The following is a 17,549-nucleotide window of genomic DNA, read 5'->3' on the forward strand; positions in this document are numbered from 1 at the left end:
TGAGATCCCATCATTACGTGTCTTGATGGAAGCCAAGTTGACAGAAGTTGAATGGTGCCAGACCAGATATGATCAGCTGAATTTGATTGAAGAGAAAAGATTGATTGCCATGTGTCATGGTCAGTTGTATCAGCAGAGAATGAAGAAGGCATTTGATAAGAAGGCCAGGCCTCGTGTGTTTAGAGAAGGTGACTTTGTGCTCCAGAAGATTCTATCTTTCAACCCTAATGCTAGGGGAAAATGGACTCCTAATTATGAAGGCCCATATGTTGTGAAGAGAGCCTTTTTGGGCGGTGCTTTGATTCTTACAACTATGGATGGTTAAGATTTCACTCGTCCTGTGAATGCCGATGCAATCAAGAAATGCTTCACCTAAAAAAAGAAAAAGAACATCTCGCTAAGTTGAAAACCCAAAAGGGCGGCTTAGGAAAAAATGAGCGTCTAGGTGGATTGAAGACCCGAAAGGGTGATCCAGGAAAAAATTAGAGACATAAAAATAAAAATTTATCCCGATAAATTGTGTAACCTACCTTGGGGCAATCTAAGCAAAATTAGGGATTATGGCAAGTAACTGTATTCGGTTGGTCCTAGTCATGGAGGATGTTTTGAGCAAGTCATTTGGGTATGATTCATCATTTTCAACCAAAGCCAAGAGCACAATGGATATTGAAGTTGGTAGGGAGAGTAGTGATTATTGTATTCAATGTGGCCATTTCCCATGAAAATTACCATTTTTCAACTTTTGTAAAGATCTATGGAGTCTTGTCATTTACAGACTACCATCCTATTAAATAAAGTTGAGCTTTTTATCCAATTGTTTCTACTCTTAGTTATTTTTGCTAAATAAAACTGAATTTTATGATGATAATTTTGAAATAAATTAATAAATTAAAAATCGTTTTTCTTAAAAAAATAATTAAAAAAATTACTGTAAGAACAATCGATTTCAGCAAGGAACATTAACAGCAGTCTAAGAACAGGTAAGTCTTGAAATGTGAATCCTTGTAGGTCTTCCCAAAGTAGTTGGTTTAGTGATTTTTCCCCAATAGTTCGTCAGGTATTCCCAACTAAGTTCTAGGGTCACATCTTCAGCAATTGGCTTAGATCCCCGTACAGAGTTTTATCTCATGGTTTTTTGGCGGAGTTCATCTTCAGATATCGAATATCCCTTGTTCCCATAAGTGTTTGGTTTTGAGCAGTATTTAATTTGGGCCCTTGCAAGGCTGTCTCCCATTTGATATGGTGTTCACCTAAAATTCCCCACATCGTTGACAATTTGGATCCTCAGCAAATCCTTTCTCTCTCCCCGGCCAGGGTTGAGTTATTCAGAGATGAATGATTTGTGTTCATCCCCAACATTTTTCTCCAGTTGGTGTTTCCATCTTGTTGAGAGTAGCCGAGTGTTGCAGTGATGATTTAAATCTGTGATATTTATATCCTTTGTGTTGTTTTGTCAGCATAATCATCAATCATATACATACATATTCATACATCAGATATTTCATTATGCATTTATATTGCATTTGACTCCTTTATTCTAATCCTCTGCTTCGGTGATATAATTTCCCCAGGCATGTTTTGGGCGTCTGTCCTCCTTCAATTGTAGAGTGTCAACCCCTTAAGCAGAAAGAATTTAACCTTTCTCATTCCCCACTTAGTTGTTTCCTCGTGGATGATCATTATTTCAGTTTCCTCCCCAGTTAATTATCCGGATTGAATCACTCCCCTTGAGTTATGTCCTCATTGGGTTGAGTCTTTGTTTGACCATTTCTTTCTAGCTACTACCTAGATAGATATTCTTGGTCCCTTTGAGAGTATGTTACCTAGTAACTGGTAGTATTCTTCTCGATTTTTGAGTACTTTACTTTTACCCAATACCCGGTGAAAGTAATCTACTTCCTTTGTTATCCCTAGCGGGTTTGTTTTCACGTTTCCCCAGGAAGTATATCCTTGATATGTTCATCCTAACCAGTGACGGATATTCTTCCTTTTGTGGTTTTCTACCCAGTAAAAAGGTAGTTGTAATCCCTACCTTTATTCCCTAGAGAGTTAATCCTTGATATGTTCAATTTAACAGATGACAAATTTTCTTCTCTTTATGGTCTTCTGCCTAGTAACCGGTAGTTGTAAATCCTATTTGATCTTTTTTAGCAGGTTATTCTTACCCAGTAACTGGTAACGAATACACCGATTTTTCCTCAGTGATTCATCCTTGATATGTTTACCCTAATCGGTAACGGATGTCCCTCTATCAGAGTATATTATCTTCCTACCCAATAACCGGTAATAGTGATAACATGAAATAATATCACATTTTTGGACTCGATTTAATTAAATTATATTATTATTCACTTCAATTTATTTCATTTTATTCGATATTACTTGGTATTTTTCCTCTTATTTATCTCAGGTAGCTTATATGAAGCACAAGTGAAAAAGGAAGAAAAGGAGGTGCAAAAAGAAATGAAGAGAAGCAAATTTCACCAAACCAAAACCCAGCCCAAAAGTACTAGCGCTGAGCCTGTGACGAGCGCCACACATGGTGTGACGAGCGTCACGCCCTGCTGCCTTGTGTTACGAGCGTAACACATGGTGTGACGGACGTCACACCATTCTCCTATATTTTTGGCTTCAGAAGCGCAACAGAGGCACGTTGAAGCCTATTGTTACGCTTGACCTGGGAAACGTGAAGACCACTTTTTCGGAAGGAGTTTTGGAAACCGTTACAAATTGGGACAATATAAATAGAGCCAAGGAGCAAAACCCTGCAGCTCTTCTTCTTCGTGCTTTTTCTCTTCCAGCTGTGCAAGCATACTTTACAGCATTATTTTTTACAGTTTTTATTTTTTCTTTGCAATTTCTATTTTCTTTTCCAGTCAATCTTTCAGCACTTAATTAATTTTTCACACAATAGTTTCTACACCGGAAACTATTGTGTATCTTTTACCGGATCTAACCTTACGTTAGACCCTAGTTTTTTTCCTTCACTTTTATTTTCCTGTCCGATTGAAGAATTCCAGAACAAATCCAACTGGTATGTGGTGGAGTGTTCAAGACTGCTATTAATTACTCAGGTTCTTTAATTATTGTTTGAATTTATATATGCCCTACTTTATTGTTTATTTACATTATTTGCCTGAGATGTTTCTATTTAAGCATGATGATTGTTTAGATCTGTTTAGCATGTCCGGCTAATTTATTTAGGTATCGGTATGTAAAGTAAGCGGAATGAAGGAATCAAAACTAAGTTGGCTTAATTACGTTTAAAAATAAAATCACTCTTTTTATGGTCTCAATTTACAGGTTTAATACCAAGGTTTTTGTACGAGAGTAAAAAACTAAAGAAGTTAAAATCAATAGAACGAGAGTTTGAGTTTTTAACTGGACAGTTTAAATTGGACATTAATTCTAGATCAGGGCGAAAGCAATTTTTAGAGTTAATTAAATTCTAATCTTTTTCAAAAAGTATTTTTAAAAGTTAAATGTGAGGACGAGAGTTAAGCATTTGAGTTTAATTATATAATCTAAGTCAACAGAGCGAGAGTTTGAGACGAGGGTGTTTAAACGATTACTATTTCCTTAAAAAGAGTTTCTATAGAGTCTGTTGTTTTCAAAAGGTGATTTTAGACTTAACTAATAAGTGACAGCTACGTTAATTTAAAGTCATGGTCTATTCAACAGAGCGAGAGTTTGAGAAAAGGCTTTTAATCAATAGTGTCTACTGAAAAGATTTATTTTAAAACCAAGAAACCAACGAAGATTTGATTCCCTAATTACGATGAACTACATACCGATATCCGCTTAATTGATATTTAATTTAGATCTAGTTTTAGTTTTACATTCCCCCCGAACAATCAAAATAACATTTGCCTTAGCTTTACGAAGTAACCTTAGAAAACGGTATATCGATTCATAAGTCCCTGTGGGATCGATATCTTTTAAAACTATGCGATAGAACTGTGCACTTGCAGTTAGTACCCCAATTCGACTCATAAAGTCGCGATCAAGTTTTTGGCGCCGTTGCCGGGGACTTTTATTTAGTCGATATCGTAACTCTTCTGTTACGCTGTAGAGACTAAGGCAATTTTTATTTTTTCTTCTCTTTCTTTCGTTGATTTGTATGCCACATACTCGCTCACAAGGCGAGCCGTTTTACTTACGAATCAACGACATCGAACTATATCTCCGAGTCTTACGACGAATTCAGGAATATCGTGCTGCAAACAATCTCCCTCCTATCGAAATTCCTGACCTCAAAAATCTTCTTCCTTCACCAATATCCGAGATGGCAGAACCAGCTCGTGCTCTTCGAGATTACGCCGCTCCATCGCAGGATGAGCCGCATTCGAGTATTGCTCCACGCGCAATCGAAGCAAACAACTTCGAACTTAAACCTTCTCTGTTGCAGGCAGTGCAACAGAATCAATTCTCTGGAAATCCTACCGAGGATCCAAACCTTCATTTATCCGTATTTGTCCAATACGCTGATACTGTTAAAGCTAATGGCGTCACTTCAGAGGCAATTCGACTTCGTCTTTTTCCTTTCTCGTTAAGAGATAAAGCAAGAAGATGGCTTCAGTCTCTTCCTTCCAACTCAGTTACCACATGGAACGAGTTGAAGAAAGTCTTCCTTGCTCGATATTTTCCTCCAAGCAAAACAGCTATGTTGAGAGCCCAGATAAATGGATTTAAACAGAAAGATAACGAGTCTCTTTTCGAAGCATGGGAAAGATACAAAGACATGATGAGACTTTGTCCACACCATGGTTTAGAGGACTGGTTAGTGATTCATACCTTCTATAATGGTCTCTTGTACAACACAAGGTTAACAATAGAAGCCGCAGCAGATGGTGCACTTATGGATAAACCTTATGCCGATGCTTATCAACTTATCGAAAGCATGGCCCAAAACCATTATCAGTGGGGAAACGACCGAGCAATGGTAGAGAAACCTCAAACGAAAAGTGGCATGTACGAGATAAGTAGCCTTGATCATGTTAATGCAAAAGTGGAAGCCCTGGCCCAGAAAATTGAAAGTTTGAATGTATCACCTCCAACCACCGTGGTTGCCGCAACTCAAAATTGCGAAGTCTGTGGAATCCAAGGTCACACTCCTGCTGATTGTCAACTCCTAACCGGAATCCAAGCAGAACAAGTGAATTATGCTCAAGGAAATCCCTACTCACACACCTATAACTCAAACTGGAAGAATCATCCTAATTTTTCATATAAGAGTAATAATGCTTTATACGCACCGGGACAAGCTCCAAATCAAGCCCCAGTTATACCTCCTGGATATCAAAAGCCGACCCCATCTACACCCAACAATAATGTTCCTAGGAAATCCAACTTGGAAATAATGATGGAGAACTTCATAGCTTCTCAACAGAAAACCAATAAAGATTTCTTAAACCAAAATATACACACTAGCGAACAAATCAAACAACTAGCAAGTAAAGTAGATGCCTTGGCTACCCATAACAAAATGCTGGAAACACAAATATCACAAGTAGCTCAACAACAAGCGCCTACTGCTGCCCCAACTGGTGCATTTCCTGGACAACCCCAACCTAACTCGAAAAGCCACGCTCATGCAATCATACTAAGAAGTGGAATGAAAGTGGAAGGACCAGTAGATCCAAGAAATGAAAACCAAAACTCTAAGAAGTCAATTGAGGAAGAAAGTACACCTAAGGAAAAGGAAGAGAGTAATAAGGAAACCGTAGAAAAGAAAGAACCTTATGTACCTCCACCACCTTATAAACCACCTATCCTTTACCCTCAAAGGCTTATTAAAACCAAAGATGCGGGCCAATTTAAAAAATTTGTTGACCTACTGAAACAGTTAAACGTCACAATTCCATTTAGAAAAGCTATTACGCAGATGCCCTCATATGCTAAGTTCTTAAAAGAAATTCTTTCTAATAAAAGGAAACTTGAAGATAGCGAAACTGTTACACTCACTGTTGAATGTAGCGCTATAATCCAGAATATGCCTCCTAAACTTAAAGACCCAGGTAGTTTCTCTATACCCTGTCACATAGGAAAATTTGTCATAGATAAAGCCTTATGTGATTTAGGAGCCGGTATTAGTGTTATGCCCTTATCCATATGCAAGAAACTTGAAATGGGAGAATTAAGACCAACTAAAATGTCTGTGCAACTAGCAGATCGTTCTGTTAGATATCCTGTAGGAATTCTTGAAAATGTTCCCGTGCGCATAGGTCAATTCTACATCCCAACCGATTTTATAATTATGGACATTAGAGAAGATGAAGTTACACCCATTATATTGGGAAGACCATTCTTAGCAACTGCCGGTGCGATCATAGACGTAAAACGAGGACGACTCACTTTCGAAGTAGGAGAAGAGAAAATTGAGTTCATTCTTTCCCAATTTTTGAAAGCACCTGCAATAGAAGATACATGTTACTTCATGGATATCATCGATGAATGCATAAAAGAAACAGAGTTAGAAAAAGACAAATCGTCTGACTATCTTGTAGAAGACAAACTAAACCAATGTTTAGCAATAACACCGGATCCTACGCAATGCCTTAAGAAACCAACCCTAGACCTGAAAACACTTCCCAAAAATCTGAGATATGAATTCCTAGACTTAGAACTTGAACGACCAGTGATAGTTAATGCAGACCTAGGAAAACTCAAAACCGAAAAACTCCTGCATATCTTAAGAAAATATCCAACCGCAATAGGATACAACATCACCGACCTTAAAGGAATAAGTCCTTCTATTTGTATGCACCGCATCATGCTAGAAGAAGACTGTAAAACTTCTATGGAACATCAGAGGAGATTGAACCCGATCCTGAGTGAGGTAGTGAAGAAGGAAGTAACCAAGTTATTAGAAGCAGGTATCATATATCCTATATCTGATAGCAAATGGGTTAGTCCTGTACTCGTAGTACCGAAGAAAGGAGGTATAACAGTTATTGAAAATGAAAAAGGGGAAACTATAACCAAACGAATCGAATCGGGATGGAGAATGTGCATTGACTATAGGAAACTAAACAAAGCAACCCGAAAAGATCATTTCCCTTTACCATTCATTGACCAGATGTTAGAACGATTAGCAAAACATTCTCATTTCTGCTATCTAGACGGTTACTCAGGCTTCTTTCAAATACCAATTCATCCTGATGACCAAGAAAAGACAACATTCACGTGTCCTTTTGGCACTTTCGCTTATAGACGAATGCCGTTTGGCTTGTGCAATGCTCCCGCAACCTTCCAAAGGTGCATGATGGCAATATTCGCCGATTTTCTCGAAAATATCATGGAAGTATTTATGGATGACTTTTCCGTATGCGGGCAAAGCTTTGAAGAATGTCTTGAAAACCTAGAAAGAGTTCTAGAACGATGTGTAAAAGTAAACCTAGTACTTAATTGGGAAAAATGTCACTTTATGGTACAAGAAGGAATTTTTTTAGGACATATCATCTCAAATAGAGGAATTGAAGTAGACAAAGCCAAAATAGAGGTAATCAAAAACCTTCAACCTCCGAAAACTGTAAGAGAAGTACGAAGCTTCTTAGGACATGCCGGTTTTTACCGACGATTCATTAAAGACTTCTCTAAAATAACTAAACCTTTGACCGGACTATTGATGAAAGATGCTGAATTCATCTTCGACAACAAATGTTTAGAAGCATTCCAGACGCTTAAACAAGCATTGATCTCCGTGCCCATAATGCAAACACCAGATTGGAACGAACCATTCGAAATAATGTGTGATGCCAGTGATTACGCCGTGGGCGCTGTTTTCGGACAACGAAAGGATAAAAAGCTTCACGTCATATACTACGCAAGTAGAACTCTAGATGAAGCACAAATGAATTACGCCACAACCGAGAAAGAACTATTAGCAGTAGTGTTTGCACTAGATAAGTTTCGTTCTTACTTGGTCGAAGCTAAAATAATCGTTTACACCGACCACGCTGCTATCAAGTACCTCTTAACAAAAAAGGATGCTAAACCTAGACTCCTAAGGTGGATCTTGTTGCTACAAGAGTTCGATTTGGAAATCAAAGATAAAAAAGGAACTGAAAATGTAGTAGCAGATCACCTCTCTAGACTTGAAAACCTGGAACCGGAAACAACATCGATCAACGATGATTTCTCGTACGATAAACTTATAGCTACTTTGGAAGAAAATAAAGCTGATAAACAGGTAGAAACCACCTTAGCTATATGTGTTATACCATGGTACGCTGATCTCGTCAATTATTTAGCTGCTGGAATAGTTCCACCTACTTTATCCTACCAGCAAAAGAAACGATTCTTCTATGACATAAAACACTATTTCAGGGATGACCCTTTACTTTTCAAAAGAGGACCCGATGGTATTTTCCGTCGGTGTATACCTGAAGAAGAGGTAGAAAATATAATCCAACACTGTCACTCCGCTCCTTGTGGTGGACATGCAAGTACATCCAAAACCTGTTCCAAAATCCTACAAGCCGGTTTTTATTGGCCAAACATATGGAAGGATGTGCATGCGGCTATCAAGAAATGTGATAGATGTCAACGCACAGGAAACATATCTAGACGTGACGAGATGCCACAAAAGGGTATTTTGGAAGTAGAGATTTTCGACGTGTGGGGAATAGACTTCATGGGACCTTTTCCGTCTTCTTTCGGTAACAAGTACATACTCGTAGCGGTTGACTACGTATCAAAATGGATTGAAGCTATAGCTTCTCCAACGAACGACACACGAGTAGTAACTAGACTCTTTAAGAATATAATATTTCCAAGATTTGGTGTCCCGAGATTAGTAGTCAGTGATGGTGGATCGCATTTCATATCCAAGGTACTCGAAAATCTACTGTTTAAGTATGGCGTAAGGCATAGAGTAGCGACACCTTACCACCCTTAAACCAGTGAGCAAGTGGAAGTGTCTAACAGAGAAATCAAACAAATATTGGAAAAAACAGTCACCACCTCAAGGAAAGACTGGTCATTGAAATTACCAGAAGCTTTATGGGCGTATCGAACTGCTTACAAAACTCCCATAGGGACAACCCCATTTAAGCTTATTTATGGAAAATCTTGCCACCTCCCGGTAGAATTGGAACATAAGGCCTACTGGGCTATTAAAAATCTAAATTTAAACTATAAAGCCGCCGGTGAAAAGCGAATCCTTGATATAAACAAATTAGAGGAACTCAGACGAGATGCTTACGAGAATGCCAGAATCTACAAAGAAAGAACAAAACAATGGCATGACAAGCGCATATCAAGGAAAATCTTCAAACAAGGCGATACAGTCCTGTTATTCAACTCTAGGCTAAAGTTATTTCTGGGAAAACTACGATCTAGATGGTCAGGTCCTTTTCAAATTACTAATGTTTTCCTCAGTGGAGCGGTGGAAATTAAAGGAAAATCCATTGAACCGTTTATCGTAAACGGGCAGCGTCTAAAACACTATCATCATACAGAGAACATTGAAGATTCACAAGTCCTGCACTTAGACGTAGTGCCCCCAAATTTTATAGATTATATTTGATAGTTTATTGTCGAGCTTGCGACATTAAACAAAGCGCTTAGTGGGAGACAACCCACAAATATTTATATTTTCATTTCTTATTTAATTATTCTTTTAAATTTTATTTAGTATTCATTCTTAATCTATTTTAATTTTTCTTCTTCTATTCTTTCGCCATTTGGCCAAATCCTGACTAAAACTCTTGTTTTTCCTTTCTCTAGCTAACACTAACCTGATGGGACAAATTGATCGTATGGGTATCAAATTCAGAGGGAAAGCTCAGAAACAAAAGTTTGAGGAACTAGCAGAGAGAGATGCTACCTAGTTTGTACGCTGATGACTGGGCAATGACTGCCCTTGGACTAAGAGAGAGTGTCTTGTATTTGCTGAGTCGAATAGGGTGGGAAACCACTCCTATCCGTAGACAATTCGTCACTTATCGGAGACTGACTCTAGAATTCCTTAGTTCTCTGATCTATCTACCAAGCCATGGAAAAGGAATAAGCAGAGGTTTCATTCAGTTCAGAATGTTCAACATGGAGTATCAATTTAATATTCGAGACTTTACCAACCTTTTAGGTTTCCCTGCCTCCCTTGATACATTCACAGTGAGCCAAGAAGAACTTTTTGAATACAGAGAACTTGAACACTTTTGGGAAAGCTTGACTGGAAATGACGATCCCGAGGAACATGAGTTTCTTTCTGGAAACATACATAACCCGACCTTTCGTTATTTCCATAAGATCCTGACCCACACCTTATTTGGGAAGAAGTCAAACAGTACCTTAGTTTCACGTGATGAACTCTTCATCATATTTTGTGCTTCCCAGAACCGTCCAGTAAACGGTGCCACTTTTATGTTGGCAAATTTTGACCACCTTATCCAAGATGAACGAGCACCAATTCAAATAGGCGGCTTGATAACCATGATTGGTAATGCTATCGGATTACGTCAACCTATGCTTGACTTAAGCCCTTTCTGTCGCATTGCGACTATGAGTATACCCTTCCTCTTCAACACTATGTTTATAGCAAACCTAGGGTCTGAAGAGTTTGAGCTTATAATTAACAACCAAGTTCTTTGCCTATTCACCTTGCCTAGTCCAAGGACTAGTGTTCATAACCGCAATAACTGGCTCTACAATCTGAACGCAACACCCTTTCCTGCTAGATCTACTGAATCCATCCAGGACTATGAGATTTGTGACGACCAGATCCCTTATGCTGAATCTGACCCTCAGACACCATCTGGCTATTATGATATTGATCCTCCTCCTCAACCTGTCCCGACCGAAGAATCGGCAATACCCGATCTTAGACATCATGTGCCCGGAGGTAATTATAACACCACCATTCAGGCTTTGATTTCAGAACAGGACGCCCTCAGAGAAGAGTTAGCTAACATGGGACAAGAATTTTTGGATACATGAACAGTATGACAAATCAGTTCCACGAGTTGCTAAACCATGTTAACTCCTTTGCTCCTCTGGCCAGAGATCATGCAGATGGATAGAAGTTGTTTTTCTTAGTTACTTAGTTTTAGTTTAAGTTATTCATTAATTTTGTTTCAAATTATTTTAGTATTTGTTTTTACTTCGCATGTTTACTTTTTTCTTCCAATGTTACATTATGATTATTTTATGAAGCTATTGATTTATTTTACATTATTATGACTTATGCAAATATCTATCAATAATGCTCTCTACTGTTGCCACCTACATGACTTATTAAAGATATATATATTATGAAAGTAGAATAGCATGCAAGGCAAATTTAAAAGTATCACAATAGCAAAATAAAATAAACATATGCATAAAAAAATAATAACAATAAATTATAATGATAAAAACAAGGTACGTTGCAAGAATGCCTGTGTGACGAGCGTCACACAATCCATTACGATCGTCACACCAAGTGCCTGTGACGCCCGTAACATCCCTGTCACGAGTGTGACACCGTCTGACTATGTGAAAGTTACTAACCGTTGGGACACGACCGTTACACCATCCCACCTTTTTACCTTCCCCATTTATTCACATTTACCCATATTTATTTACTTTTCAACCACTCCCTTTCCAACTCCCAAAATTTTTCCTATAAATACCCACCATACCTTTCTCCATACACCACAAACCATTCTATAAAATCAATTTCATTTCCCTTCTCTCCTTATTACCTCTTTCAAACCACTTTTCGGTATGGCGGGAAACCAAGATTTCGGAAATATCATCTTCCGATCCGAAGATGAAAATTATCAAAGGGAGCAGTTTGAGCGTTTCCAACAGCGAGGCGTCCAATCCACCAGGTATCCTGATTTACATTGTTTACAAGAATTAGGATTACTTCAGGGTATAGAATGGATGCTCCGCCTTGCTGATTTAACCTTTCTTTGCACTCATAATCAACCTACCTACCCCACTCTCACCTTAGAATTTTTAAGTTCTTATTCGTACAACACTCCTACCGGTGAAGACGAGTACTTAACCGGTACCGCAACCTTCCACATGTTCAACACCGAGTACTCCCTATCCCAAAACCAATTGAGCACCATGCTACAATTCCCTGTAGAAGGTCAAGTCCACCCTAGAATACCTCCGAACTCCCAGTGGCATAATAACGCCTTCGACCTCTTTAGAAAAATTTCCGGTGTGGAAACCAACAACTGGGATGTATTACTTGCTTCACATATACATAACCCAACCATCCGGTACTTCATCCGCATCCTGCAAAACACTATTTTTGACCGACCGAACAACAGCAAAGTCAACGCCAAGGAATTATTTTTCCTCCACTGCGTCTTTGCAGCAGATACACAGGTAAACGTTGCCTCCTTTCTATTTCATCATATCCGCACCCTATGTGCTAGAGGCCGTCAACCTTTTGTAATTGGTGGATTAATTACCACCATAGCACTTGGCTTAAATCTTGGGGATCGACTTCAGAATTTACAATCTCTCCCACCCCTATTGATGGATATAAGCTACTGTCGGTCCAGCCGCCTAATCAAAAACAGGGTAGGCGGAGGGTATTACCTTATGGTGAACAACCAGGAAGTCCCAAGCGTTGTTCTACCCAACATTGCCCTAACAGATGTCACCAATCCCAACCGCCACATCTATGATCTGAATGCTCCCGAAGCTACCGAGCCTACACAAGCAAACCCGCCTTCAGACGAGTTTGCCGAAATGGAGCAGGGTGATCAGGTTCCTGCACAACAATCAGTCCCGCTCAACCCTTCCGATAATGCAGCTGGTCCATCCTCACGACGTCGTCGACGAAGAAGGCCAGCAACCAACGACGACATCATGGATGCTATCGATGGTATGCAAGCGCAGAATCTCGAAGTGATGCAGATGATGCGCCAGATGCAACAACAACAGGAAGCGAGGAATGCAATAACCGATCAGCGGTTTGCTGAGTTACTCAGCAGGTTTGATGATTTGGAAGTACGTCAAAGATCACCAGGTCCAAGAACACGCGGCGGAAGACAACATTGACTTTAGTTTCTTTTTCTTTTTGTATTTCTTTTGTTTTCTTTGAAACATTGGGGACAATGTTTCATTTAAGTGTGGGGGGGGGGGGGGAAACCTTGTTCTTTAAATCTTTCCTTTTCAAGTATGTTATTTTTCCCTTTCATTGTTATTTCCCTTCCTTATTATATAAAAAAAAAATTAGTTATTATAATATATATTTATTTTAAATTAAGTCCCTAGTGTGAGAAAAAATTCTATTATCTATTCCCTCAAGTTTTCATGAGCCATAACAAAAATTCAACACACTCAGTAAATATAAAGGTTGCTTATTTTATCAAACTTGAGTGAAATCAAGACAAAATTATTACCATACCAACGCTCTAAACAAACCTCAACATGTTAGATCAGAAAGGTACCTGTTATACAAGTCCCTGGACTTTTAACTTTATAGTAACCCCGAGTAGTTTATACAAGAAGTCAGCACCATCTTAATAGCAAACTACGTGGAGGGCCGATGAATATAAGTGAATGATTCCCAAAAAATATATATATATATATATATATATATATCAGGAAATGCACTAACTAAGTTAGGTGATCCTTACCAGATCATTTAATCTAAAGGCTGCATATCATATGAAAGCATAATACGAAAGATCCATTATGAGTTGGTTCAGCAGGTATCTGGTGCTGAACTTGGTAGGGCGGACTACAGTCCGATCCCCCGCAACTTGCAATGGACTAAATAACAAAGTTATCCGACTTATGTACCAGAGTTTCTAGCAAAAAGGGGATCAGAATCACTAACCGGTCACTTCACTATGTGCGCAAAATGATAAAGGGCTTAATGTGATTTCGCTAGAATGAAAACGGGTGAAATAAGAGTAAAAGAACTAGGCTGGTTATAATAGCATGGCTCGAACTGGTTTGCATGAGGTAAGGTTATCAGATGTTGTAACGGTAGTTCTTGATGTCAAGATTTGACTCAGGTTATTGCTAAACAAGGTTTACCTGCAACCTAGTACGAATTGATGTGTGTTTTGAAATTTCATCTGGCCAAATTTTTAAAACGATTTCTATACTTTATCTTGCTTGAGGACAAGAAAAGATTTAAGTATGGGGGAGTTTGATAACATGAAATAATATCACATTTTTGGACTCGATTTAATTAAATTATATTATTATTCACTTCAACTTATTTCATTTTATTCGATATTACTTGGTATTTTTCCTCTTATTTATCTCAGGTAGCTTATTTGAAGCACAAGTGAAAAAGGAAGAAAAGGAGGTGCAAAAATAAATGAAGAGAAGCAAATTTCACCAAACCAAAGCCCAGCTCAAAAGTACTAGCGCTGAGCCTGTGACGAGCGTCACGCCCTGCTGCCTTGTGTTACGAGCGTAACACATGGTGTGACAGACGTCACACCATTCTCCTATATTTTTGGCTTCAGAAGCGCAACAGAGGCACGTTGAAGCCTATTGTTACGCTTGACCTGGGAAACGTGAAGACCACTTTTTCGGAAGTAGTTTTGGAAACCGTTACAAATTGGGACAATATAAATAGAGCCAAGGAGCAAAACCCTGCAGCTCTTCTTCTTCGTGCTTTTTCTCTTCCAGCCGTGCAAGCATACTTTACAGCATTATTTTTTACAGTTTTTATTTTTTCTTTGCAATTTCTATTTTCTTTTCCAATCAATCTTTCAGCACTTAATTAATTTTTCACACAATAGTTTCTACACCGGAAACTATTGTGTATCTTTTACCGGATCTAACCTTACGTTAGACCCTAGTTTTTTTCCTTCACTTTTATTTTCCTGTCCGATTGAAGAATTCAAGAACAAATCTAACCGGTCTGTGGTGGAGTGTTCAAGACTGCTATTAATTACTCAGGTTCTTTAATTATTGTTTGAATTTATATATGCCCTACTTTATTGTTTATTTACATTATTTGCCTGAGATGTTTCTATTTAAGCATGATGATTGTTTAGATCTGTTTAGCATGTCCGGCTAATTTATTTAGGTATCGGTATGTAAAGTAAGCGGAATGAAGGAATCAAAACTAAGTTGGCTTAATTACGTTTAAAAATAAAATCACTCTTTTTATGGTCTCAATTTATAGGTTTAATACCAAGGTTTTTGTACGAGAGTAAAAAACTAAAGAAGTTAAAATCAATAGAACGAGAGTTTGAGTTTTTAACTAGACAGTGTAAATTGGACATTAATTCTAGATCAGGGCGAAAGCAATTTTTAGAGTTAATTAAATTCTAATCTTTTTCAAAAAGTATTTTTAAAAGTTAAATGTGAGGACGAGAGTTAAGCATTTGAGTTTAATTATATAATCTAAGTCAACAGAGCGAGAGTTTGAGACGAGGGTGTTTAAACAATTACTATTTCCTTAAAAAGAGTTTCTATAGAGTCTGTTGTTTTCAAAAGGTGATTTTAGACTTAACTAATAAGTGACAGCTACGTTAATTTAAAGTCATGGTCTATTCAACCGAGCGAGAGTTTGAGAAAAGGCTTTTAATCAATAGTGTCTACTGAAAAGATTTATTTTAAAACCAAGAAACCAACGAAGATTTGATTCCCTAATTACGATGAACTACATACTGATATCCACTTAATTGATATTTAATTTAGATCTAGTTTTAGTTTTACATTCGCCCCGAACAATCAAAATAACATCCGCCTTAGCTTTACGAAGTAACCTTAGAAAACGGTATATCGATTCATAAGTCCCTGTGGGATCGATATCTTTTAAAACTACGCGATAGAACTGTGCACTTGCAGTTAGTACCCCAATTCGACTCATAAAGTCGCGATCAAATAGATAATATATTTTTGGTACTCCTGTGTTGAAGATCATTTTTCCCCTATTGAGTTTGATTCAGGTATTTCATCTTTGTTCTGATATACCTGTTTCCCCTGCAGATTTCCCTTATCCCCAATCAGGTCCTTCCATTGATTTATTTTCATGGAAGTTCCCCTCGTGTCTCTAGAAGTTTTTAAGTCGTAGCCTGGCCTACGTGTAACTTTTATTCCCCTGAGTCTTTGTCTCCCTAGTGAGTTTTCCTTATGGAATGCATTATGCTCCCGTGGACTTTCAGTCTCACCAGATTCTTTTCCTTTGTGGCAATATTTTCGCCACACAGATTATTTTTAACATTTCATATCATATGCATCATAAGGTCTCTTAGGGACCAAAATTTATTTCTATTGTTGTTATTTAAGTCCATTCTACTAAATTGATACGAAGAGTTTAACCTTCACATCCTCAGTTAGAATGTCCTTAAATAGGGGCAGCTGTAAAACCTCAAATTTGACCCTAAGATCCCTCATGATATCTCATCATATGCATTAGATTTTAGGATCACACCTTGGCATCCTCCTCACCCCTCACTCATTGGGTTTACATTGTGAGAGATCACCAAGCACATTTGATTGTATCATACTTTGTTTTTCATCATTTACTAACCAAAGTACCAAAAATATGTCTATGTATAACTTTGTTTTTTTTGTAGGTACTGTGTGTGTTCACCTATGCTTCATCAAGCTTATCTGTGGGGTTTAAGACCCTCAATGCAAGGAAACTAATCAAGAGATGGTTCACAATGACTCTATACATCATATGTGGATCCCCATGATCTTAACATATCATTTTGATAAGAATCCATCAAGAGTATTGAAGCTTGATTGCCTTGGAAACCCTAATTCATCTGGGTATCTTGTGTGACCTCCTCAGCAAGTTTATTCATCATTTGATCAAATATTTCAAGGGATACTTCACATTAAATCATCTTATGCATATATGATCCCCCATTAGTCCATAAGATCAACAAAATGTCATGTTTTGAAGTTGGTTCATGGTGGTTGACCAGAGAAAGTCAATTGGTCAAAACTAGGGTTCCCTAGACCCTATCTCCTACAATTTTTATCATATGAAAATTATTCCAAGAGAAACGTTACTACTTATGACATTCCAAACAACTTTCATGTTGATGTCAAGATTTAGGTTTTCTTGTAAAGTCATTTTTTATGGTGAAAGGTTATAGGTCATTTTGTTTGTGCCCTAAGTAGAATGTCAACTTCCAAGGACCATAACTTGCTCGATTTTTATGATATAGAAGGCATTCAAGTTTCATGATCAAATTCAAGATGTCTTATCCAAATTTTATTCTTATAATAAGTTCAAGTTCAACTTTAAAATTCATGTGCCAAGAGGAATCATTATAGGTCATTTTGGACCATTACCATTGAACAAGTGATTTTCCTCAACTTCTAAAATGCATAACTCCTACATGCCAAACCTAAATGAGATCAAATTTGTGACAAAATTTAAGAGGTTTAAAATAGATACAACTTTGATGAAGGAACTGTTTCTATTTGAAGCGATTAACCAAAGTTATTCAAGGTGGAAGAAGTGAACATTTGACTTGGTACTTACAAAATTTTCATATATGTTTGATTTTCCAAACCTCCACCTCAAAATTCATTATGATCCAAGCTTCAAATAGAAAAATGTTCAACATGAAAGTTATTCCCCTTGATCTCACCTTTCTAAAAAGTCCAGG

General features: G+C 37.8%; 1 non-coding gene across 1 annotated transcript; it reads right to left on the minus strand.

Moving 5' to 3' along the window:
• Positions 1 to 4,663: 4,663 nt before the first annotated feature.
• On the minus strand, positions 4,664 to 4,770 carry LOC127125032 (small nucleolar RNA R71). Its single transcript, XR_007804498.1, has one exon. It is a non-coding gene; the product is annotated as a small nucleolar RNA R71 (small nucleolar RNA).
• Between the last annotated feature and the right edge of the window lie 12,779 nt (positions 4,771 to 17,549).

This window comes from Lathyrus oleraceus, chromosome 2, assembly GCF_024323335.1.
Source record: "Lathyrus oleraceus cultivar Zhongwan6 chromosome 2, CAAS_Psat_ZW6_1.0, whole genome shotgun sequence".
NCBI lineage: Eukaryota > Viridiplantae > Streptophyta > Magnoliopsida > Fabales > Fabaceae > Lathyrus > Lathyrus oleraceus.